At 37.1% G+C, this 26,584-nt stretch overlaps 1 protein-coding gene across 2 annotated transcripts in view; it reads right to left on the reverse strand.

Moving 5' to 3' along the window:
• FRS2 (fibroblast growth factor receptor substrate 2) overlaps positions 1-25,149 on the reverse strand; it is an 89,924-nt gene extending 64,775 nt beyond the window's left edge. Inside the window, exon 1 of one of the 2 annotated variants that reach the window (XM_045553386.1) lies at positions 24,986-25,149. The gene's annotated coding sequence lies outside the window, so the exon portion shown is untranslated. The remainder of the gene's footprint in view (positions 1-24,985) is intronic. The other variant, XM_045553387.1, reaches the window with a different exon arrangement.
• Between the last annotated feature and the right edge of the window lie 1,435 nt (positions 25,150-26,584).

A 26,584-nucleotide genomic window follows, 5' to 3' on the forward strand; every position in this document is an offset into this window, starting at 1 on the left:
CAGAAAATCAATAGTGAATAATAACATTCACTAAAGTACTTCATTGACCATTCAGGACTTTATTGTTTTATTTATTTATTTATTTATTTATTTATTTATTTATTTTGAGACAGAGTCTCACTCTGTTGCCCGGGCTAGAGTGCCGTAGCATCAGCCTAGCTCACAGCAACCTCAAACTCCTGGGCTCAAGCAATCCTCCTGCCTGCCTCAGCCTCCTGAGTAGCTGGGCCCACAGGCATGTGCCACCATGCCCGGCTAATTTTTTCTATATATTTTTAGTTATCCAGCTAATTTCTTTCTATTTTTTAGTAGAGACGGGGTCTCACTCTTGCTCAGGCTGGTCTCGAACTCCTGAGCTCAAACGATCCTCCCGCCTCGGCCTCCCAGAGTGCTGGGATTACAGGCATGAGCCACCATGCCCGGCCCAGGACTTTTATTATTTTTAATTCTCTGAAAAATAGTATCAATCTATCAAGTTCAAACACAGATACACATACATAAAAAAACACATGAACTACAGTCTATTAAATTATTAGTCTGTTTCAATGACAATGTATCAGACTAGTTAAACATTTGACCAATGAAATATACCTAATGGACAGTTAGACACCATTTAACTTTAGTTACATTTCAGTGATAATTGTAAAAAGATACTATACAAACTTCCATAGCTTACCAAAAATTAAATCATATAATTTTTTATTGCCACCACCATAAAGTTTTATCTAATAGCTGAGTATAGCATTAACATTAAACAGTCTTATATTTAATAAGTATATTTATGTTATTAATAGCATTAATATTAAAAATATATCCTCTAAAGAATACATATCAGTACTTCCCAAATTTATCAGCATAATTATATTTGCAATATTCTTCTAAAAAATGGATAAACTAGAGAAATTACTAAAAGTTGGTTACAATTTTATGAAGAATCTGAGATCAAAGCAATTCAAGTGTTATAGTACCCAATTGTAACAACAAAATCAAATATACTCTTTGGGGATACAAGACAAAAAAAAAAAAAAAAACAGACTTCTGGAATTCTTATTAACATTAAGACAATAAACTAAATTTTGAAACAATTCCCAGAAGTGTTAATGCTGGAAGTGACTCTTCTCCATGAAGAAAAATTTATGCAATATAAGCACGTCTTACAAGCCAACTCAAACAGTGTTAGGGTGAAAATAAAAAACATCTGAAGACAACTTTACTGTCTTGTAATTTTTTAAAGCTCAAGGAGAAAATTTAAGGTTAGTATAAAAACATTAATTAAAGAAAATAAGAAAATAAAAATAAGAAGAAAAATTAATGAAGCACTTCTGGAAAAAGAAGGGGAGCTTCTAATTAATCAAAGATGAAGATAATAGAAAAAAAGACAAAGAACTCGTGTGTAGAAACATTCTTGGAATCTGCACTGAAAATTAATCATACAATGTAATCACCATAAAATAGGAGGTCCCACCTACTGGGCTAAAAACATAAAGAGCTTATATCACATATTTCCACACAAACCGAATGAAGACTTCCTTCACTATAAATACACAAAAGGTTTTTGTTGGTTCGATTTACTACGCCTATTCGCAGCCCTAGGATAATTCTGTACCCAATCTCAAATTGGAAATGGGATGCTACCTGTCCTCAAAATGTCGAGTTATTGGCAGAAACATAGTTCCATGTCTAATAGAACTTTTATGCTCTACTAAAAGTTTTTTAAGTGGTACTCCTGTTGAGATGTGAGACCACCTATATATTTAAAACTATAAATCAAAACTTACGGGGTACATCGTTCACTGAGATAAAGGATCAAAATTTTTCCCTAGGATGAGAATACAATTTTAGTACTTATGTTTTCATCATAAAATAGATTAGATGCTATCATTAAATAGATGAATTCATATTATGTATATCCTTTATTTTATGCAATTAGTATTCCAAGGTTACCTACACAGTGAATCCAACTTTCCCATCACTATAAAAGCAGAAAAATGTTCCAAAGAACTATTCCCAAAACATTAAGCAAAAAAAACAACTACTACACAAGAAAGTTCACACTTACTTTGCTTCCATTTCCTCATTTGGTAACATTGGGTACCATGTGATATCCAGTATTTTTTAGGAATGAAAAGTGGAAACATATTAATAAATATAAGATAGCTAGCCAGGTGTGATGGTTTGCACCTGTAATTCCAGCAACTCTGGAGGTTGAAGTAAGAGGATCACTTAAAGCCAGGAGTTTGAGACCAGCCTGGGCAACACAGTGACACCCATCTCTAAAAAGTAATAGTATCAATTATTGTAAGATTTCTACCACCAGAGGCACTATTGTGAGCAATTTAAAAAGTGAGGCATTAGAACTAGTTGTCCACTTACTGCCATTAGGCTCTGTGATGCTACTTTGAGAAAGAAGGAAAGGTTTTATGTTTTAAAAGTTATAATAATGTATACGTTATGTAAAATGCATACATTAAACAAAAAGGACATTATTACATTATAAGAGTCTATTGAAAAAATATATATCTTATAATGAGATGGTACTGACTTGGGTTATTTTCCTTCTATAATTTATACAGATGTTCCTCAACTTATAATGAGGTTACATCCAATAAACTCATCATGAAGTTGAGAAATCTTACAAGTCAAACCATCATAATCGAGGACTGTCTGTACTCTGTTTTGTTTAATCTTCCTAAATATAATATATTTTCATTTCAGTCTCCTGGTTCTATGCTTTCAATTCCCTTAAAAATTTTGTATTTAAAAAAAAAAACCTGTAAAAACAATTTAACTAATACTAATTTTCAATTGAGGGGGAAAAAACCTTGGCATTCTCATTTCTATAAAATGGCTAAGCTTTGAGCCCCAGGAGTGATGTGAGGCATAAGAACCTACCCTTCCACCCTGCTTTCTTCCCTGAGCCACCATTCCTTATCTCACTCCTAGCACTGAAGAAATAAATGCAGAGGCACTGTTCCACTACTTCAGCCAATTCCTACCAACTACTTCTGCCCAAACTCCTCTTGACAGCCCAAAGGAAAATCTATTATCATCACTGCAGAAGCTCATGGTCACTGACCACAGATAACATACGAAGGAAGGCCGCTAATTCTCTTCACACACAAAGGAGCCAACTGTAATACTTACTAGCAGCCATGCAATGAGTACCGTAATCAAAAGAATTCTAAGATCCAAGATCCCTATTCCCTGGTGTATATACCCTGCAAAATCCCTGGGACTATGAATATGATGGGGTTTCACTCTCACGATCAGGTTAACTTTAAGAAAGTAGGATTATCCAGGTGGATAATCCTGAACTAACCACATAAATCCTTCAAATATGGGTCTAGAAGTAAGAGACAAATCAGAGAGATTGGTGAGTGAGATTAGACATGAGGGATATGCTCCATAGCTGGATGTGATGGAGGAGGCCACTTGGCAAAGAATATGGGCAGCATCTACAAGCTGAGAGTGGCTCCCAGCTGCCAACCAGCAAAAAAATGTAACAACAGTCCTACAGCTGCAAGGAACTGAGGTCTGCCAATAATCTAAATGAGCCTGGAAGTCAATTTTCCCCCAGAGCCTAAAGATAAGAAATCAACCCAGATGACACCTTGATTTCAGCATTGGGATGCCCTGAGCAGAGAATCTAGCCACACTGTACCCAGACTTTTGATGTACAGAACTGTAAGCTAATAAATGGGTGTTGTTCTAAGTCACTGAATTTATGTAATTTGTTATGCAGTAAAATTAATAAGGGACTCTGGAGGGAAAGGTTGTAGGCTGCTGCTGCATGCAGTAGGTAGGTTTCCTTTTAGCAACAGCAACACCACAACAGGAAGACCTGAAGCAGAACATAAATTTGCCTGAAAACTAAAGGGTCATCATAACGGGGTATTTGCTTGGAAAACACCCTGCTTTCATTTCCTTCATATTTATCATTACCAGACTGTATGTATTAATTTGCCTGCTGCTTGTCTCACTCACTGGAATGAAAGCTATATCAGAACAGAGATGTCTCTTATTCTCTAATGAATACGCAGCACCTTAAAAAATGCCTGGCACATAGGCATGCAATAAATATTTGCTGAATGAATAGCCAATAACCAAAAATCACAGTAAACTGTGTTAAATTTGAGGTTTCTTGGAATAACTACATTATCAACTGGACAGGCTGCATCCAACCAAGTCCATCCTAACAAACAAACCCCCTTTAATACAAAACAGACAGGTGTTTCTCCATACACAGTTGTCTCATACATGCTATTACAGATGCCTATCCATTAAAGAATGCTTGTAGCCTGGTAAATGTATCGACAACAAGACTGTTTTAATAAACAATATAGTAATAAAATCCCAACATCAAACTGATTAACATGGGGAATTTACTTTCAGTTGATACAGCCAATTCAAGTCATCACCTCTTTCCACACCCTCCAGAGTTCAAGAATCCTGATATGCTTGAAGAAACTTAGAATCAGAAAATTCTCCACATGAGCAGTAGAGCACATTTCTACAGAGTGAATCACATTCACATTTAGTTTCTTTGTTGTGCTAAACTGAATGTTGCTCAAAGTAAGTTTAAAATCCCTAATATACTGCAAAATAAATATAGTAACAATTATATCTTTTATTAGATACAGACTCACGCACTTTCAAGAGCAGATAACAGCAAGAGATATCCAATTCTCCTTTAATACATCTCTTTTCTGCTAGAACCAATTATTTCTACAGCAGTTCCCAACATGGTACATCCCAAAATGATTTGTTGGTTGGTTGGCTGGGAGTCATGAATGCCTTTGCCCCATAGAATCACTGTTATAAATGGTGGTTAGGTGATGCAGTACTGTACTTCCGGTACATTATAGGGTTTTGTGGCCTGGCAACCACACTATGTACTTTATTTATTTATATCTTGTCTCAGTCTTTTAAAAAAACAGGGAGGCTGAGGCTATAATCATTATATGTAGCAATTCAATAATTTTTAAGCACTGCAATTCCTAAACAAGTCTTTCAACTGAAAAAAGTACTTCTTAAATCGAGACCATCTAAATTAAGCTTGAAAATAATCTATGTTCTAGGCCACTAGAAAATAAATTTTTTTTTTAATTTAAAAATTTAAAAAATTTAAAAAGAAAATAAGTCATGGAAAGTATATATGTTCTACTTTAGCTATTCTGTAAAATTAATTTTATAATGTAGAGAAAAAGCACTATTATGAAAAGCAGAAAAGTAGAAATGATTTTTATTACCATAAATTCAAAGAACTTTCAAAATATGTTCAGAGTTAAGGGACAAATTTTCATTTTAAGGATAACAAAAACACAGTAAACTGTTAATACACTCATTCCCCCCTTCCACCTAAAGTAAAAACAACTTCACATCTGTGACCACTGTTGGTTCATACCTCTGCATATGACTCGAGAAAAAAACCTGTATAATAATTATTCTTTAAAATTATTCCTTATCCCTATAATATATAATCAAATTTCCTCAAAGTAGGATCTAAAAAGGGATGGAATTCTTCCTCTTTAGATAAACAGTTCATACATAAAAAGATGACAGCCTGATTCATGTTAGTGCCTGTATCCACAAATTTCATTTACTGAATTATTATTGCTGAATTAAATAATCCTGCTACAGCTCAATCATATGAATAAGAACATGATCAAAAGAATGTTCTAATAGTTACTAAATCTGAAAGCTAAGAATGTATTTTCCTCATCATTGTACGTGCCTTCTCCAATTTTCATTCATTATTTATATTCTAGATAAAAACTTCCTAACACGCTGAGAAAGTACTTTATCAATTCCTCTCTATTCTTGCTTCTATTCCAAATACTGCCAATTCCTCTTCCTCTGCCAAACCTCGGTGTTTCTGCAAGCAGGGGATATAAATCTACTTTAGGTAGAACATATATAATAACCAATCATGTCATGAGAAAGTCCATAGCTTTTCAAGTCCACAGGTCTTTTGATTACAAAGTCTTAGTTTCTTCATTTCATTTGGTGGGTTTTTTTTTAAGTGAGCAGACTTAGGTTCAGAAGATTTAGCAGGTAACAATACTAGCTAAGATTTAATACCATTATTCTGGTATCATCACTTCAATTTTTCCATTGCCAATTATTTAAAGCAAGTGATATTAGTTTTCCATTTACAGTACCAATATAAACTTTTTCTTTAAATAAATGTACTTAAATAAAAGGATCATTTAAAGAAAGGTATTAAGGAAATAAGATTCCTCTAAAAACTGAAGTGTCCAAAACACTACTCTGACCAGAACTGTGGCTATTTTTCAATTCAATTCTTTCTCCACATTTTCTGGCTTCACTGGCTTAAATACTTTAAGCTGAGTATATTCAATGTATCATTTTAACTCTCTTAAATTTCCATTAATTTGAAGCAATTGGTTTCTTTGTTCTAACTTAAAGGTTCTAAGCTCTGCAATATTTAGGACATACTTAGCACTTATAAACATTTCTTATTAGCACTTATAAACATTTCTTATAAACACTTATAAACATTTCTTATTAGCACTTATAAACATTTCTTATTAACCACTTTTGCCAAAGAGTATGTGTTCTGGGATGAGAGAGACAAAAGAAGTCTAAAAGCTCCTGCTCATCTTCAGCTCCCAAGGAACATTTAAATGTCTAGGAGATTTGGTCCTCATGCCATTATAAGGGAATACTAAATCATAACCTAGAAGCAACAGCCAGTGTGGGAGAACTTAGGTGTTTATGAGATTAGATGTAGGGTCAGCACGTAGAAGATATTGAGACCTACCCACTACAATAAAGCATACATTGCATTGTGATGAATTACCAAAGAATATAAGATAGCATAATTTTTGCTCTGGAGAAATTTTAAAATATTAAGAGATATCTAGCAACAAAAATACGGACAGATTTATCACACAGTAGGCACTCAAAAAAGTTCATGGATTGATGGGTAAAATTCACAAAATATCTGAGGCCACAAATGAAAACTTACGGGATGCAGATGAAATAGAATTAAATAGATTTAATCAAGGAAAGGCATATTTCTGATTAACCTAATCCTATCTATATGCAGCTAGTTATCTTCTAAAGGCTATGAAACTTAAAGAACAAACATCAAAATGACAAGTGCTATCATTTGTCATTTTAGCAATGCTTAGCTAAATTTCTTAATTCAGATGATGGCAGCATATTTTAGCAGGTTCAAAGGCCATTTTATGCAATTTTAAAAACCACATTAGATTTTAATGGAAGCTTATCAAATTCCTGACATCTGCAATCCATCTTAATTATCTTAAATGGTCTGAGACAGAATAAGACCAAAAGGGCTCATGCCCAAATGTCTGAATACTTTGCTGAAAAGGCTGAGCTTAAAGCATACCCAAAGTGTGTTAGATGCAAGTTTGAAAATGCACAAATGTAACAATTATTTTAAACCAACAATTTTAGAAAAATAGCAGTTCCTATCTAAAGCTTATATAAATATAAGACACTGGCTTGCAAATGTCAGCAGAGTTTTAAGATCCCTTTCTAAAGTGATAGTCTCCCTCTGTTTTGCTTGGTATCTTAATTTGCTTTTAGTTTCAAAACTAAATTTGCCAACACTATTCCTCTCAAAACCTCAGGAATTCCATTACTAGTTTTAAGCTAAATTAAAGGAAAATAGACGCATTCAACCCAGGGCAGAAGTATGCACAAAGTGTTTGTTGATGCTCATAAATAGACTGAGAAAGTTAGACATGTCTGAAGGACAACGGCTGTACAGTCAACTCTGTTTTGCTCCACCATGGAACCAAACAGAGAATTACTGCTACCCTTTCAAGTGAAGCCAGCACTTAATACCTTTAAACTAATCGGGATATAACAGTCAGAACATTCTCTTTAAGTCAGAGCTTTTGTGCATGTTTTTACTTCAGGGAAGTAAAAAATCCATATAGAGCCAAGACGTTACTATCCAATCCTTCAAAACAATCCTTAAAATGCCCTCAACCCTGACTATCCACTTGCCTCCAAAAAACATATAAAATATTTTTTTAAATAAACTATAAATGCTTAACATATATTTTTATTGTCTTACCCTTGGAAACTTCTTTTCCATTCCATTTCCTTTTTCTCAGACTCCATAAATTTTCCTGACAATTACAACCATTTCCACTTCTCATCCCTCTCTGTCACCTCCCTCAAGACCTAATTCATCTCAACTCACCTGAATCCCAGGTATCAGGATTCCCTAGGTGGAACTAGTAACATCATTTCTCATTTCCCTATTCCCTCCCTTAGCTGTCCCAGCACTGCAAAGCAGCAACAAATGACAGGGGGGGAAAACACCTTACATTCATTACTGTTTCTCACTCTTTTACCCCTAACCTATACACTCTCCCCTCTAGGTACTTTGCTCTTCAGATCACCCTTTCTAACTCCCTTGCAACAAGTAATGGAAATCATAACCAACCAAGGTCCTACGCTTTGGGTAGACCCAGGTCCCTAAAAGAGGGCTACAGCAGGATGAATGTATTTTCACCAGTGTTATAAAGGGGAGCTAGAATATAGGGGGTTAAATTCTTTATGGCTTGACCTGGTAAGCTAAACTTCATTTTTATATGACTTATTAGAAACATGGATTCCTAATTCCACATTCCTTTTTTGTTTGTTTGTTTTAAATTCCCCATTTCCTCTACCCCCAGCCCCTGGCCAAATTCCTTTTTAAATAAAATTCACTCACAAGGTAGAAACATCTATATAAAACAATAAAATTACAGTGACTGTAAGTAATTAAAATAACACATTTTTGACAAAGTAAACAAGTAAATGCTAGCTGTTTGTACAACATGAGTGATCAGTGCTTGCAACCACATAATTAATAAAAATAGAGAAAATAAATTTAGTTATAAACAGCATATAACCCATCTACTAATCATACTTTTGCAGAGGATCTTATAAAACTAACATTCTAACTTTAGAAATGAAAACATCAAGAACAATTTGGCACTATTTATCAAAAATTTTAATGTATATACATTATCACAGAAATTCCACATCTAAAATTTAAAGTACTGCTGTATTTATAAAGGTGTAAAATATGTATACAATACTCATAATGCATTATTTAAAAAGCCAAACATAAGAAACAAGCTTAATGTCCAGTCTACCAAGACAGGAATTTGTAATACTGGAATGTAATACATTCCATACAATGGATACTATGCAACCACTAAAAAGGATGAATACGGTCCTAAATGTAGAAAGAAAATTTGCTATGAACAACAACCACCTCAGGGAGGGGACCTGGTAGACAGGGAGTAAGGAAAAAAGAGACTTGTCTTTCACAGCAAACCTTTTGTATCTTTAGTATTAGATCATGTGCACGTACTACCCTGTTGTTAAAAGTGAATGATTTTTAAAATTGTTAAAGGATTTAGAATATTCTTTCCAATCTTCTACTCCAGAATAGTTCTACACCTTCATCGGTAGGCAATGCTAATTAGGATTGAAAATCTAGGCTACTAGAGGTTACCAACAACCAAGGGTAGAAGACTTATTTCCTCCTTAGTGAGAAGTACAACTATGGCAACTTTGCATCAGCCAAAACAAAATAGGTGAAGAAATGGGTAAAGAATTCTTTTTTTTCCCTTCCTTTCTAAGTGGATGCAATGGGTAAAGAATTTATCTTACCCAAAACAACCTTTATTACAGGGGAAAAAAAACTGGATACAATATAATTTTGTCAGCACTCTACAAATCATGCTTCAACATAAGAGAAAAACTATCTGGCTGGAATTTTTGGTTAGGGTCTAGATCTCAAATGGCTACAGACCAGAAATATTTTGTAAAGAACCTAAGAAGTGCCAAAATTATCTGAATCCAAAAGGTAGTTAAAAACAAGGGGAAGGGGAGAGGACAAAGACTTGGGCAATAAGTTTCAAATGCCAAAACAAAATAAAAAAACCACATACTTTTAAGATATTTTTCTGTTTGGCTCTCAAATTCCAAATATGATTGAACACTGTAATCCCTTGCTTAGTAATTAAAACTCAAGAAATTGAAAGAAACAATTCAGGCCGGGCACGGTGACTCACGCCTGTAATCCTAGCACTCTGGGAGGCTGAGGCAGGTGGATCACTCGAGGTCAGGAGTTCGAAAGCAGCCTGAGCAAGAGTGAGACCCTGTCTCTACTAAAAATAGAAAGAAATTATCTGGCCAACTAAAATATATATAGAAAAAATTAGCTGGGCATGGTAGCGCATACCTGTAGTCCCAGCTACTCAGGAGGCTGAGGCAATAGGATCGCTTAAGCCCAGGAGTTTGAGGTTGCTGTGAGCCAGGCTGACGCCACAGCACTCACTCTAGCCTGGGCAACAAAGCAAGACTCTGTCTCAAAAAAAAAAAAAAAAGAAACAATTCAAACTCCTTTTCAAGTTTTTTTTTTTTTTTTTTTTTTGAGACAGAGTCTTGCTCCGTCATCCAGGCTAGAATGCAGTGGCAGGCTAGAATGCCATAGAGTCATCATACAGCTCACTGAGCTCAAGCGATCTTCCTGCCTCAGCCTCCTGACTGGCTGGAACTACAGGTGCACGCCCCTACACCCAGCTAATTTTTATATTTTTTGTAGAAACAGAGTCTCACTAGGTTGCCCATGCTGGTCTACAACTCCCAGCCTCCCAAAGTGCTGGGATTACAGTAGTGAGCCATCACACCTGGCCTCAAGCTACTTTTTATTATTATTACATTTTTTTTTGGAGACAGAGTCTCGCTCTTTTGTTCAGGCTAGAGTGCCGTGGCATCAGCCTAGCTCACAGCAACCTCAAACTCCTGGGCTTAAGCGATCCTACTGCCTCAGCCTCCCGAGTAGCTGAGACCACAGGCAGGCGCCACCATGCTCAAGCTACTTTTTTAATGCTGCTATTTAAAATGATTTTTGCTTTTGCTACAAGATAAACAAAACAATTAATTCAACAGCCCCATATTACCTTGGTAACCTCCTCTTTCTCATATTCAAACAAGTTGACTGATTATAAAACTAGAAAACAAATTCTTGAAGCAGGGTATATACATAGGGTCACATTTATGAAAAGGAGCATATTTATTTTTTGTTAAAATCTTTTATTCAGGTCTCTTGTTAACAACATTATGATTTGGCCATCTAAACACACAGTACTATGTATAATTTTAAATTTTATAGATTTTATACCTGTTTTCTTAAAAAAAAAAATCAAACTATATAGCCTGAAGGTTTGTTGTCATAACCAATTACAGTCTTACGAAGTTTGGAATATACCTCACTAAACTAAAGATGTCAGCTGGCATTTCAAACAATCAGTACATTCCTTTGCCAGATTCAAACACTCAGACTAATGCCAAAAAAAAAAAAAAAAACCAGCACACACACAAAAAAGCCCAATAACTTCATGGAAAAAAGTATATTTAAGAAAGCAGGAGGTTGGCCTGGCGCGGTGGCTCACACCTGTAATCCTAGCACTCTGGGAGGCTGAGGCGGGTGGATCATTTGAGCTCAGGAGTTCGAGACCAGCCTGAGCAACAGCAAGACCCGGTCTCTACTAAAAAAACAGAAAGAAATTAGCTGGACAACTAAAAACATATACAGAAAAATTAGCCGGGCATGGTGGTGCATGCCTATAGTCCCAGCTACTCGGGAGGCTGAGGCAGGAGGATTGCTTGTGCCCAGAAGTTTGAGGTTGCTGTGAGCTACGCTGACCCCATAGCACTCTAGCCTGGGCAACAAGAGTGAGACTCTGTCTCAAAAAGAAAAAAAAAAAAAAAAGGCAAGAAAGCAGGAGGTAAAAATTTCCTCAAGATTAACATGTGGAGTCTACATATCCTGACATTTCAAAGAAAAAGGACAAGAATGTCATCAACTGGTAATTTTCAATTTTATTCTATACAATTTTATATTTATTAGTAAACTATTTACTATATAAGCTCAAGAGTACTGAGGTATTTGATACATTCAGTTAAAGAGTACTGCTAATCATAACATTAATTATAATCATACCAAAACCAGGGATTAACAACTACACACACAAAAAAAACACTTAAATTCATAATTAAGGACAGTCACTCCAGGACCACCTAAGGCAGAACTGAGAGTTCCTTAAGCTATTTTGAAGATTTAAAAATAGCCTAATAGCCCATCTGAAATATAGCTTCATACACTAAAATAACAAAATTTCTTTTTTTGGACTGAAATTAAAACTCAATGTGGTTTCTTTGATGACAATAAAAGATCTGATATTCTGTGAAGAAAAAAATTCAGTGTGGTAAAACCAATTATCTCGTGATGATCAGAGCTCTGGTTGGAGTTATAGTATTCAGTAATAAAAATAGAAACCCAATGAATTATTATGTAATAAATGTATTTGTTTCGTGAAAAAAACTTTTTTGGATTCCAGCATCTGAAAATTAATGGCAACAGGGTAATTTAGAATTTTTTTTAATGTTCTAGAAAAGCAAAATGCAAAAATGCATACCAGGCTCTAAATATTGACACAACATTTCAGTTTAATCAGGAAAATGGTTTCTACATGCTGGGTAGAAAGGACAGAAAGATATCTATGAATCATAAATATATGTGTGTGTGTGTGTGTACACATACACACACACACACACACATACATATATATACACATACATATAATCTTTAAGTCCCAATGGCTCAATTGATGCTTCATGAAATAAGTAATGACATGGATAAAGATGACTGATCAGATCCCAAACTGTTAAATTTAACAGCAGGAAGAGCAGTTTATGTCTATATTCTCCTTTCCATTTTTCCCCTTTATGCTCTTTCATTTCACCATTACTTCAGCAATTACAACACGGCAAGGCCTTAGCCATAATTATTACATATACATCACCAATATGAAATAAAACAAATGATTATGAGCTTTTTTTTTTTTTTTGAGACACGGTCTTGCTCTGTCACCTGAGCTGGAATGCAGTGGTGCCATCATAGCTCACAGCAGCCTCAAACTCCTGAGTTCAAGCAATCCTCCCACCTTAGCCTCCAGAGTAGCTCGTAGCCCAGCTAATTTGTTTGTCCACCTTTTGTAGAGACAGGGTCTCCCTATGTTGCCCCGGCTAGTATAAGCTTAATTTTTATCTTGGAATGCACCCTCATTTTTTATACAGAGTTAAAAAAACGCAAAAAAAGCACTAAGGAGTAAAATGAAACCAAGACTACCCAAACATGACCTGAAGACCACTCAAGACTACTTAATGACTGGGTAAATCAGATGACCTGGAAGACATCAAGCACCTGCACAGAAGGTAAGAGTATATGTTATATTTAAACCTATATGGATCGAGGTACAAATCCTGGGGCTCCATCACTTCTTATTACCTGCCTGACCTTGGGAAGGTTACTTAACTCTCTGAAACCTCAGTCTTCTTGTCTATAAAATGGAAACAAGAATAATTCAGCAGAAACTCTTAACAGATCTCTATTTTACCAACTTACAAAAATGAAGCTCTCCAATCCCTCCCTAAATCAATTTCTAATTCCCACCTCAAGTTTACCACATGCACCTAGTAGAGTCTTCTAAGCAGGCCACTTTCTTAGTATGTCCCCACTCTTCTGCTCTCACAAAATGGGCTTAATGCTTAATAAGATCCAGCTGTTTGTTCCCAAACCAGTTTATGCCAACTGTACTCGTTATTGTAATTATGCAATTTAAGATCATGTAAACTAATGAATTATGAGTGGAAACGGGTTGTTCCTGTGAAAATTATGTTGAAAAGTTCAAAAAGATTCAAAGGCTAATTTTTTTTTAACTCATCATGGAATTAGGTGTATGTAAAAACAACTTCAAAATAACAGGGGGAAAAGCATAAAACTGTAGAAGGATTCTATACACAGGCATACCCTAAAGATACTGAAGCTTCTGTTCCAGATCACTGCAATAAGGCCTAGCTTTCAGCATATCTTGGCTTCCAACATGCCATCATCACTCAGCTTAATCATTTCTAACTTTTGATTTAAAGTGAAATACTTGTGACTCTTCCTTTCACTTGACCACCTAGAAGCCATTGTTGGGTTATCAAGTGGCCTGATTTCAATTTTGCTGGGTCTCAGTGAAAAAGAAGGCCCAAGAGGGAGAGATGGGTGAATGACCAGTCAGTGGAGCAGTCAGAACACACAGAACATTTATTAAATTTACCATCTTATATGGGCACAGTTCATGGCACCCCAAAATAATTACAATAGTAACATCAAAGATCACTAATCACTATCACTAATAATGAAAAAAATTGAAATACTGTAAGAATTATCAAAACATAACACAGAGACATGAAGTGAGCTCATGCAGCTGGAAAAATGACACCAACAGACTTCTTAATGTAGGGTTGCCACAATTTGTAAAAAAATGCAGTATCTACAAAATGCAATAAAACAAAGAGTAATAAAACAAGGTACACTGGTATTACACTGAAAGTGCCTTTAAATTCTCTCTGTTCTGTAAGAAAGAGATACTATCAGAATACTTAATGGATAATATTGCATGGCTGTAGATTATGCTAAAAAGACAATCCAGAACTCTAATAAAAAGACCCACCTACAAAGAAAAACCTTGACCCTATGGAAAAATAATGGTGAAGTAATGTATACTCAAGTTAAAATTTAAAATATATATTACTTTTTATGATTCCCTGCTAACCAACATTTTCAATTACCTGTTCAATATATCACATATAGAATCTTTATATGTAACTACCTCAAAATGTACAGAATTATTGTGAAGACTAAATAATGTACTTAAGCACAATGCCTAGCACTTAGTAAATATTCAATTAAAAATTTCTGTCTTACTTCAAAGGTTTTGTGTTCTTGAGATGTGGGCTCACTATGTCGCCCAAGCTAGTCCCAAACTCTTAGCTCAAGCTATCCTCCAGCCTCAGCCTCCCAAATAGCTAGGATTACAGGTGTGTGCCATCACGCTCAGTGAATTTTGACTTTTGTTGTTACCCTGATGGTCTAATGCTCTTAGAATATAGTACTGCTGTCGCCCAAAACATATAGAAAAGTAAAAGATGCACAATTTTCTTGTTATTCTGTTATTTGTGTATTCATGTCTATTATACATATATACTTCATACATTATTAGTCATACAAATTCAGTGGTGGCCATTAAAAAAGTTAACATGTCCAATATTCCTGAGCGCTCCAGGAGACTTTGGTGTCCTAGGGTTATACTTAACTATAAGGATAAGATTACAGCCATGCATTGTTAACATGTCAGCATGACCAGGTACTTGAAGCTGACAAGAACACAGGAAAAAAGAATGAGGTGCTGGCATGGTGGAGGGAGCAGCTGCTCTATGAACAAGGAACAGACAGGGGGAAAAGGTCAAAGATCCAGATTGAGGAGAGTAAGTAGGAGATAATGGCACAGACCAAAGAGAAGCAATGTAGAAACTGGCAATCATTTTGTAGGTGACAAACCTGTAAGCTAATGAGAAATATCTGGTATTTCAACCTCTAGCTCAGAACTGTTGAACACTGGCAGAGATATTAAAATGACTTTCCAAATTACTTAAAAGCAATATCATTTTTAAAAGTTCATGTCATTATGACATTGCAATCAATTTCACCCTTCATGGAAAAAATTGTTACATAAAGAAAGGTGCTCTAAAATTAGAACAATGAAGTACCTTTCTTACCTATTAAATTAGGGGGGAAAAAAGCAACACTAATAAGCCAGGCACCATGATGCATGCCTATAGTCCTTGCCACTCAGTCGAATCACTTTGGTCCAGGAGTTTGAATCTACTCTGGGCAACAAAGCAAGACCTCCCTTTTTTTTTTTTTTTTTTGAGACAGTCTCACTCTGTCACCGTGGCTAGAGTGCAGTGGCCTCATCATAGCTCACTGCAACCTCAAAATCCTGGCTCAAGTCATCCTCCTGCCTCAGCCTCCCAAGTAGCTGAGACCACAGGCATGCACTACTAATTTTTCTATTTTTTTGTAGAGACGGGGTCTTGCTGTTGCTCAGGCTGGTTTCAAACTTCTGAGCTCAAGCGATCCTCCCACCTTGGCCTCCCACTGTACTAAGATTACAGGTGTGAGCCACCATGACCTCAAGGCCAAGACCTCATTTCTTTAAAAAGAAACAAAACTAAATTAACACTAGTATCCAATCTAACAAGGAAACCATGAAACAGTACTAGTTAATACCATCCTTTGAGAAGCCATTTAACCAAATGTTTCAAGACTACAAAATCCTCACATCGTTCAACTCAAATATCACTGGGAATCTGGCCTAAGGAAATAAATTAAAATTCGAAGAAATCTATATGCTCAAAGGTGTTTTCTGCAACTTTTCTTATAATAGTGAAAATTAAATATGATGGACAGTGACACAAAAAATATGTTAAGTTTTTAAGAAGCAACAAAGCATACAATATGAATGATATAAAATGTGCATACAAAAAAAGCTGTAAAAAACTCCAAAATGATAATGATTATACAATTCCACCACATTATTAGAGTGGTGGAATTAAGAATATTTTTTTCTTTCTAATCTTTCTAAAATGTTATTTCGCTTTTTCAATTAAAATAAATTATATTTTCAAAACATGCATCCCAAATGATTACATACTGCATAATTTCATTCATAGAACATTCTCAAAATGGCAAAACTAGTGGTTTGTGGGGGGTATTGTGAATAGAAAGAGATTGTACTAGGAAGTTGTTCTGTGGCGATAGAACAGTTCTATAAGTTTACTGTGGTGGTTATACAACACTATACACGGGACAAAACTGCACAGAAATATAGGCACATGCACATGCACACACAAAGAAGAACAGGTTTAAAGAATGGTGAAATCTGTATAGGGTTTGCAGTCTAGTTAACAGTAATGTATCAATGTCAACTTCCTCATTTTTGTAATTGACAGATATATAAGATGTTTTCATTGAAAAACTGAGTGAAGGGTATATGGGACACTGTATTATCTTGCAACTTTCTGTGAGTCTCTACTTCAAAATAAAATGTTAAAAAAAAATAGACACACCAGCATGCAAAATATTAAACTTTTTTAAGGGGATAGGAAATATAGGAATGTAAAATGAGCCATGTGACTTGTAGCTTCCTAAGCACCAACCTACTAACTATTCACAAAACCCCATAGGAGGCAAATGGCAGTCTTTAGATTGAATGTAATTTACTTAAGTCAGGCTTTAATAAAAGCCTTCAATTTAAATAAAAGTATCAGTCAATTTTCTGAACATGCTTAACTGAATGTTTTGAACCTCAAAGACTATAGTTACATAATCCACTAAGCAAGAGCCCTCAGAACTTTCTTCTCTGCCAGAAAACAGTTTAAACAGATATAAATAGGATTTTCTTGCATATATTCAATTTAAATATATAAATTACTACAAAGGATATAATAGCTTACCACCTCGGGACTGTGCTCAATGATAAAAATCACATCTGTCTTAATTCATCATTTTAACTCAATGCCTAGCACGGTTCTTGATACATACCAGGCTCCCAATAACTATTTACTAAATCAATCCATCAATGGATGAATTCATGTTCTAACCAAGGTTCAATGCCCAAGTTCCTCCAGCTTAACTGGGAATGTGAGGTAAAAGGTAAGAGAAAAAAAGGGTGAATCTTCATAGGGCCCAGGTTCTACCAATTCACCAGTTCAAAGGATTACATTAAACACTATACCCTAGTACCAATACAAAAGTTGACCTTAGGAAAAACTTAAGTCACCTCCTCTAATCATGCAAATCTTAAAAGCTTGTTTAATAACTAGAAAAAGAATTGAACTGGTATCAGAAAATCTGCCTTACTTAACTTTATCACCTAATGCTTTTGAATTTTCTTTGCCAAGTACAAATCTATCAACTTTTTGATATGACAAATCTTAGCTAGAGTTATGCAAAAGTATCAAAAACCTCTTCCACACAAGCCTTAAGTGCTCAACAATTATATATGTAATTACATCTATTACATATACTTATATTTTTTGTATATTCATATAGAAATAACATATATAATATATAAAAAAACAATTACACTAAATCTCACCTTATAAGTAAGATTGGCAATTCATGCCGTTGTGTTATTCATTCAGTAATCCAAGATACTGACAATGTAACAGTGAACAGGACACAGACCATGCCCTGACTTAAGTTTACAGTCTATCGGCCGGGCGCGGTGGCTCACGCCTGTAAATCCTAGCACTCTGGGAGACAGAGGCAGGAGGATCCCTTGAGCTCAGGAGTTTGAGACCAGCCTGAGCAAGAACGAGATCCCATCGCTCCTAAAAAGAAAAAAAAAAAAAAAAAGACAAACAGAAAGAAAAATTAGCAAGGCACAGTGGTGCGATGCTGTAGTCCCAGCTACTAGCTTGTGCCCAGGAGTTTGAGGTTGAAGTGAGCTAGGATGACACCCCTACACTCTAGCTGGGGTGACAAAGTGAGACTCTCTCCAAAAAGGGAATGAGGCAACAATAAATAAATAGTTAAGCACAGTACTATGGAACTGCAATATAAGCCATGTCATAGGGATATGTAAATCCACAGGATGAAAATACAGCTACTTCTTGGGGTCATTGGTTTTATTTGAGAGTACTGTTTTTTTTTTTTTTTTAAGAGAGAGGGTCTTGCCTGCTCTGTCTCCCAATCTAGAGTGCAGTGGTGTGATGATAGCTCACTATAACCTTGAACTCCTGGGCTGAAGTGATCCTCCTACCTCAGCCTCCCAAGTACATAGGTGCATGCCACCATACAGCTAGTTTTTAAATTTTTTGTAGAGATGAAGGTCTCGATATGTTGCCCAGACTAGTCTCAAACTCCTGGCCTCAAGCAATCCTCCTGTCTTGGCTTCCAAAGTGCTGGGATTACAGGAGTGAGTGGCCTGAGAGTACTTTAAAATACTGCTTACATGCATAAAAGATAGGAAAATGCAAATTTTATATTAACTTTTAAAAATATAACTCTACAGGCATCAAAGACTTTTCAATTTACAACAGGCACACTTTGGGCTGCATCCCTATACTTCTGGGGGTACTCATCCACATTCCGCCATTGGGAGTACTCTGATAGAAAAATTTAAGCATTGTTAAAATAAATGAATTATACATGATTTTATTTAACAGAAACAATCTACAACAAAACTCTATCTATACAGCAATATCACCTTTAATATCTGAAGCAGCAAACCTTTAAATTTCTTTAAAATTAGATGACAGAGGGCCCAAGCTATTTCAACTTAACCTGACCATTGCGCTTTAGGCATTCTAACACACATTTAAGTATTTCTATAGCAGTCCCAACTTTTTAAATTAACCACAAACACTCAAAGGAAACAAATGTTAAGCTTTAATTTAACAGTAGCTGAGGCTAGAGTTTCCACCTTAGATTCCTTGCCTCCACCGCCCACCCCCCATTCTAAGTGAACCAGGGAGTCAATAAACTTCTCATCTAGACAACTGATGCAATTTCAATAAGCGCTTATGTTAATAATTGGTTTGTGTCCCCAGGAGGACTTCTGTGGCTCCACTTACATAACCCATTATGCACAGTGCTGCACTATTCTTTCTCTAGAAAGCATTCTGAATACTGATATTTGTACAAGGTTTACTTGCTGTATTAAATAAAGTCTTTTCTTGCTCTATCTTTCCCATGGAAGAGGTGAAAAGGAAGCCAATTTCTGCTACTTTGCTAAATAACTTGTCAAAGGTGAATTATTTATGTTATTGGCTAATCAGCAGAGTAATGACTTAAAAAGCAGCACCCCCAGGCAACCCCAACAGTTCACCAGTTTTCTCCTGGGGCTCTGGTTGAGCATCACAGTCTTGAACAAATAATTTGGAGCAACTTTTATGAACTCAACTGAAAACAGTCTGAACTGCTCCTTGAAATGTACTGTAAGTATTAACTGTGAAACTTGACAAAATTCAATTCAATGGTGCTGAGAGTCACAACGCACCCTCTGTAGGGTAATAGAAGGGCAGAATATACCCCAGACCTAACTTCAATATGCATAAATATGTTGGATGAATACTCTCTCCCAATCCCTCAGATTCTGTTTAAGCCAAGATTTTCAGATTTCACAGAAGCATAATCTTAAAAAAAGGAGGTGGGGGTGGGGCAACCAGCATAAGGTTGCCAACTTTTATTCTGCCAAGGACATTTAAAACAAAACAAACAACAACAACAACAAAAACCCTACCAATTACCCATCACCACTATTTCATAAAAGAATATGTTCCCACCAAAAATGGTAAAATGTAATTTTAGAAAAAAAAAATTATCTTCTAAAATTCAATAGATTTAGCTTCATGAAAAGCTAACTACATTCTCATTTCACTTCAGACAAGTGAAAACTTTGTAGCAGACTGATGCTATTCCCACAGTTCAGCAATTGGGAATCACAGGTCTAAGTGGCTAGCTCCCATTTAGAAAAGAAAACCAATGATAGCACATGCCCAAACCAAATATCAACCTATTAAATAATGTGGAAATGCAGGCTTGGAGGGGTTTAGGGACTCTACCAAGGTTGCAAATGAAGGATTTTGACAGAGGTCTAATTCCAGAGTCAGAATTCCTAACCATTATGCTAAGTTTCCTCTAATATTCTTCCAATGCTATAAAGATCCACCCTCATCCCATCACCTTGTGACCAATGAAAACCAAGGAATTTCCAAGACAGCTGGAGGGAAGGTGTACTCCCTGGCCATCACTCAGACTAAAGCTAAATGGAACTCCTGACCTTTGCCTCATTAATACCAGCCTCACTGAAACTAAGCCAAACAGCCCAGACAAAGCACACACAAAACCCCCAGCCTCCAACAACACTGACACAGGACTCTGTGGACATTCCCAAGTGCCTGTGATATAGTGAAAAACATATTCCTGAAAAACAAAAGGAATGTATTAATTCTCAAGAAGGAAATAAACACTTCCATGGTAACTCAGTCTAAAAATAATAAACTTGCCCTCAAAAAATTGCAAATCTAAGCCTTATTCTGCAAACTATTACAATCTTTTACACATTAATACACAAGTTCCCCCATTTAAATACCTAAAACAGAAAACCACATGAAATTCTATAAATTTACAGTTCTTAAGGTTTCCAAAATAAAATATGTAATTTTCATGTATGTATCATACAATGGATAAAATTATCTTATTTTATCCCTCCAGGCTAATCAGAAGATTAGAGACAAAACTACTCATGTTAACCAAAGTACTTACCAAAGAGAGTTGGAAGAAAAATATGTAATTAAACACCATTTTCTATAAAAGGCAATATTAACAGTCAGCCATAATAAGACACAAATATTAGCTCTGAACAGTCAGAGATTTTTGATATTGAAACCAAAATCAAAGTCACACACATAAATAAATGGAATACCGTATCAGAGATTTGCTTCCAAATCCTCACATATCACTTGCCAAACAAACGTCCAAAAGAAACAACCAAACATAGCTTTTAAGTAACCAAAGTCTGACACTCTGGACCAAATAAATCTCAAACAGTTTGTCCTCCCTGAAATAGGGTAATGGTAGCATAGTATTCTTGTTAGCAAGGGCAAAAAAATTTTATTTCCCTATTGGATTTTTAATGATCAGATTCTTTCTACTCCATCTGAATCTGTAATGTGAGGGAGCAGTACACAGACTATCAAATTCTTTACCCAGGGCATAAAATAATCCATTTAAGTGTCTTTTCCTTCTGTTTTAAATAGATGGCATCTTAAATAAAGGTTTTCTTTTTTCTTCTCCCTCTACACTCTCCCTTGGCACTGTCATCTTCTTAGATTCAACCAGTACAGCTATTTGTATTATTCACTAAACCCATGCTTAATATATGCCTAGCCCTGACCTATCTCCTGAACTGCAAGCCCACATTTCCAAAAGCCTCTGGGCATTTCTAGTGTTTAGCAAGCATATAAAAAACTCAACATATCCAAACCTGATCTAATTATGCACTTCCTTACCCATATTTCTAGTAACAGTACCACCATCAACACTGCCCCCACCTAAAAAGTGTGATCTTCAACTTCCATCTCCAAACTTTCCCCAACAATCCCCTCTCCCTTGCCCACCTACTAAATCAATTGCCAAGTCCTGCTGAGCCTTCATTCTCATCCCATTACCATTGCCCCTGCCCAGTATTTATACTTATATTGAAAGTTGGGTTTTCCACAACAAATCATTCTGCATACATTATTAGACCTTAGAAACTTCTCATTACCTCCCAAATGCTGAACATCTAAATATAGCATTTGAACATGCTCTACAATCCACTCCCAACTTAAATTTCAAACCTCATCTTTTATTCCCCAAAAATGAACCCTATATTCTAGGTAATCTGGTCCATTAACTCTCCTTCAAGTACACAGTGAACTTTCCCACCTCCACACTTCTGCTCACATCATTTTCTTATTTGAAAGGTCTTCTTCACCCACCTACTCCCAACCCACAAATATTTGTCTTAGAAAAGTCTTACCCTCTGCAACACTGAACTCATGATGTAGTGGAAACACACAGGCTTTGGCACCAGGCAGAAATGGATTCAAATTGGGGCTGTTACCTGCTAGCCACATAGCCCCGGCAAGTAACTTAACATATTTGAGCCTCACTGTACTCATTAGCAAGAAAGACACTTATATGTTGCTGTGAAGCTAAGATACACATAATGCAACTAGCATAGAGCTTGGTGCTCAACAAGCACTCAATAAATAGTGGCTTCAGAGCTATTCTTATAAATATTACCATATCTTCACTACTTTCCATGATTACTTAAGCTAAAAATGAACCCTTTTCCTTTTGTACAACTAATTCCAAACTTTAGATCAAAACACCCACGTGGGTATTTACAAATATTTCTTTATCTTGTAAATATTTATGCAAATATCTTACATTCCCTTCTAGATTTCAAATTCCTAAAGGCCAAAGACTTAATCTTTGTATCCTATAATGCCTAACATAGTGCTTTTCATAAAGCACTCAACATCCACCTCAGATGTTAAGTCCCCATTAGAAAAAAAAAAATTTGGTATGCCTAAACAATATAATTCAACTCTTCAGACACACTTAAGAAAATTATTTCCAAAACATGAATCTTAGTTGTTATGACTGTATATTTATTCCAACATGGTTGCCTAACATAGCCTGATCCATAGCAAATGCTCAATATTTGTTGAATTAACCTGAGTAATATAATAAAATTTACAATACCTAAGAATATCTGATTTTCCCCAATCACCTTTTTCTACTCTTACAACGCTTGAAATATTTCTCATCTAAACACATTAACTATCATACCTACAATAAGGATGCATAACTTATAACTTTACTCTTTTTCCAGATTCTCTCAATTCCAATATTCCAACCCTATGCTTTAAACAATTAAGCACTTCAAATGTCTAAGAAGCTACAGCTTCCATCTAAATCTAAAAGTTGTGCAACTAACTTCTCTCCACAATTTTTTCCAAGGACTTTTAAAATCACCCACCCTTTGCCTATTCAAGATCAACAACCTTGAAATAAATTTTCCTTTGCATAGCAGAGTTCACTGAACTTTTCACTTCAGTCTATTTTCCCTAATTCATGGTATTACCTCCCCTTCCAGTGGTGGGAAGAGAGAGAATGATGTAAGCATAAAAAAAAAAAAAAACCCTGCAGTATAAGTCCTATTATAAGCACAAGATGAGAGATGAAGATAGTGTCACTAGTTTCGTGAAGGTGGTTTGTGTATACCTTACTCTGCAAAACTCTGCAGTAACTCCATCCCTTAGGACCATAATAAAAAAAATCACCATTAAATGTGAAAAACCCTATTTCCTACAAACCTTTTAACAGTAGTTTACCACCTAAAATCTGTTCACTAAATCAGGGAGATGTAGAGATCTGTACCTACATCACTTTCACCCGTAGGAAATTCTCGGTTTATCCGAGGTAAACACTTCATAATATAAAGTTAAACAAACAAAATGCCCTGCCCACCTCTGTATGAACCTCTGTATTGCAGCAACAACTATAACAATATAAGAAATCTCTTAGGAGAAATCGAGAACAATTTTTCTTTAAGGTTAAGGAAAGTGACAGTTCTAAACAGGAAGGTACACAAACTTTGGGGAAAGGAGGCCATAGTAATTGTCCAGCCTTTGCAATCAATTCGTGCAACTGAACTCATCATACAACTCCGATTTCAGATTACCACAAGAATTAAGAGTGTAGATTAGAGAATAACATTATTTTTTTTTTACATCTGCAAAAAAACTGCGGGATTTATCTGAAGTACTAATCTTCCTCAAAGCAAGTTTTCTGTTTTGTTTTTAAACGTGACTTCCACAACAGCTTCAGTAAGCTTTCAGGCGAGTAAAGATCATGCGGGGCATGCTGGTGCCACGGTGCCCTAAGTACCCAGGACCGGCTCCGAGCGCAGTCCAAATTTACCCATGGCAACCCCGGCGCGGGTCTGGATGAAAAGCTCTGCAAAAGATCCCTGGCATCCACACAGGCAGCGCCCCACCCTGGGACTCAGAAGACGACACCCCTGGGACCCGAGCTAATTACTGAGCCCGGGGACAGACTCAGAGGAGGCGAAAAGTCGGGAATTAGAGCCCAAGATTGAGTCTAGTGCCCAGGTTCCTGGACCCAGGTCGGACACAGAAAACCAAACCGGGGAGGCGGCGGGATCTGGGGGAGCAGACAGAGGGGGTCGGACGGACGGAGGCCCAGCCCATCCTCACTCTCGAGTCCCAACAGCAACAACAGCTCCGGGAACCCCCTCCCCGGCTCCGCCCCGCCCACCCCGCGGCCTCGCAGCCCACGGCTTCCCGCCCCGCCAGCGGGGCGAAGACTGCGGAGGTCAACAACCCCCTTCCCCGGACCTCGACAGTCGAGCTCGCAGCCCGGAGCCGGCAGCGGGCAGCGGGACACGGGAACGCCAGCGCCGACGCGGGCCCGCGGCCGTCCCAGTCCGTTTTCCTGGCCACTCACCGTCGGCCCGGGCGCTGGGAGGAGGCAGGGCGCGGGTCGGCGGGCGCGGACCCTCGGACTCCGACCCGGGCTAGAGACCCTACTTGGAGCCGATCGAGCCTCAGCGGCTGTGCCTACAAGGCCTCTCTCCGGCCCGAACCCTGGAAAAGCACTTCCGGGGGAGCGGGGGAGGGAAGGGTTCTGGCACCGGAACTGCTCGCGGCCTGGAGCTGCCAGGGCCTCCCGGGCGGGGCGGGGCCTCTCCCGCCAGGCGGCCGCAAATCCGCCCCCGGGCTCCTAGCTAACCCTTTCGGCCCCGCGCCCCCTCGGTTCCCAAGGCTGCGGCTGCACCCTTTGCTTCGCTGCTGTTAGGGTCGTTCCGCTCCAGCCACCCAGTTTTACAGACAAGGAAACCAAGGCTCGGAGACTTAGGTGCAAGAGTCCAGCGCATGCACCCGGACTCCCGACTTTCTCTTTCTGAACACCCCAATGTGCCTCCTTTAAAAATAATGAAAGTTAACATTTATTGAATGCTTTCTACCTAGTGGGCACTGTATTAAGCCCTTCGGGTGCTTTAACTCATCTGATCATCCCCTAGCCCGTTGAGGTTGGTGCTGTTATCTACATCTTGCCAGGGAGGAAAAGGGTCAACGATACTTAAACCCAATACCGCAAACGTTGGCTTATTTTAATTCTTATCTGTCTCTAACAAGGTTTTTATAATACTTTAAGGACAGGAACCAAATTATATTCCTATATTCTATTATCACTTGCAACTTAAAGAGGCTAGAGTTGGAGACCTCTGGAATCTTATTGCCTCCATCACCTTATTTACTTTTACATTTTTTTACCCTGGCAAGTTATAAAATCATCTCTGGTTCTTGTAGGAATTCAAAATGATAATGCATGATAAACGTTTCAGAGTATCTGGCACTGGAGAAAAGTCAACAATTCTTTTATTTTTATCTCAGCAATACGCAATAGAAAACCTTAGTTAAAGAAACAATAAGAAAAGAGTAGAGGTTTTGACAATGGGAAAAGTGAAAGGTAGGTGAGCCAAAGAATGGCCTGGAGCCATTCTGGATACTTCTGAATCTCTGAGCCCAGCCTGTGTGAAGATCGGTGTGAAGATCTACAGAGTCAGATGCCGGGCAGGGGAAAGAGAGAGAAGGGTGGGAAGAGAGGTGGGGATTCCTCAGCCACAAAATCAGAAAGGCACTATCTGAAGCAGGTTCTGTATCTGAGGCCAGATACAGGGGAAGAAGAAAAGCCTATGAGTATGCATAGTATTTGCAAAACAAACGTACAAACATCTCTTGAAACTGTGGGGGAAGATGTTTTAAATTTTCTACTAAGAAAGACAGGGGAAATGGAAATAGTTGAGAACCAGTTATTACAAATTTAAGATGCAAACAATGTCTTGCTATTGGCTTTATTTGTAGCACTGTCTTACTTATTTTATTTTTATGATCACAGAAGTGTTTGTAAATACTTCCATAATGCCCAAATGCAAGCAGCCTTTTGTGCCTCAAGAGTGTGAAGAAGTAGAAAACAGCCTGGGTTGGCAGGACTCAATAACAACTTTTCTTTCCACTGCTAGAGGGATAGTGAGAGGACTCC

Source organism: Lemur catta, chromosome 6 (assembly GCF_020740605.2).
Source record: "Lemur catta isolate mLemCat1 chromosome 6, mLemCat1.pri, whole genome shotgun sequence".
NCBI classification, from domain to species: Eukaryota; Metazoa; Chordata; class Mammalia; order Primates; family Lemuridae; genus Lemur; species Lemur catta.